Consider the following 1,338-nt stretch of genomic DNA (forward strand, 5'->3'; position numbering starts at 1 on the left):
GTGTGTGTGTGTGTGTGTGTGTGTGTGTGTGTGTACCTTACTTTCTTTCTTTTCATCCTCCATTCTCCTTTCCCTTACCTCTATAAATAATAATATTATGTATTTTTTTACTCGTATACTCATGAACGGGTACATCATTCGCATCTGGCTATTGTCACTTACGTGGTGTCTGAATAGCAAATTATTTACTTTCTTCATCTTGTATGCAAACATCAAGAGTTCAGCTCAGTTCAGATGTTCACGGCGACTTGTCCACTTTCAAAGGCCTTAAACATGCCGCTGAATTACACGGTGCCAATTTATTGCACCTATCCCATTTTTCTTTCCCCCCAAACACACGTAGAAATGGACGAATTTGCATATGCCAGTTGGGTTGTGCTTGTTATGTTGTTGGTTTTGTTTTGCGGCTGTGGATTTCTTTCTTTCGTTCTTTTGTGAGGGATAGTTTTTCATTTGCCATAAACTGGGTGGATTTTGCAGAGGAATATATTATATCTATCAGACTAGCAACAGGTACCTGAATTAATTGAAAATTTACGTCTCTTTGTTTCTTTTCCCCCCCTTTTTTCCTTGGGGGGGGGGGGGTGGAGGGAGTGGTTCAAAGACAATTTTTCACACATAAGTACAATAGAAAAAGAAACCAATGTTTATTTACTAGAGTTAAAAATAATTTTAGCAATTTTTAAAAAAATCCTCAAATGGGGATTTTGCCCCCCCTCGCCCTTCCATCTCTCTCTCTCTCTCTCTCTCTCTCTCTCTCTCTCTCTCTCTCTCTCTCTCTCTCTCTCTCTTGCACATCTTTTTTCTGTCTTTTCTTCCGCACCGATCGATTTTAGAAAGGTTCAAATTGTAAGGAGGACAACTGCAAAAATGCTAGTGACATCAAGTATTGTATGAGTGACGTACCTTTGTATTCGTTGCTTGAAAAGAATTTCGGGATTGCTCGGGTTCGTTTTTCGGTGGTTTGTGCAAACGCTATACGCCAAATTTGTTGGTGTTTCTTTAATATCCAGAACTTCTTGGTATTTTTATTCCTTTAAACCGTTTAGACAAATGGTACAGACCACGGAGTAATATATTATATCAGAGACTACTGTATTGTAGTGTGGTTTTTTGTTGTTGTTGTTTGTTTTTTTTTTTTTTGGGGGGGGTCCATTTAAACTGTGCTTTGTTTTCAACTCTGCTTACGAAAAAACGCGTGAGTACATGTGGGCATGTGAGTGTGCGGTCGTGTGTGTATGTGTTTGTATTTGTGTGTATGTGTGTTTATGTAATATTTGTGTACGCTGTGTGTGTGTGTGTGTGTGTGTGTGTGTGTGTGTGTGTGTGTGTGTGTGT

Source organism: Aplysia californica, unplaced genomic scaffold (genome assembly GCF_000002075.1).
Source record: "Aplysia californica isolate F4 #8 unplaced genomic scaffold, AplCal3.0 scaffold00034, whole genome shotgun sequence".
NCBI classification, from domain to species: Eukaryota; Metazoa; Mollusca; class Gastropoda; order Aplysiida; family Aplysiidae; genus Aplysia; species Aplysia californica.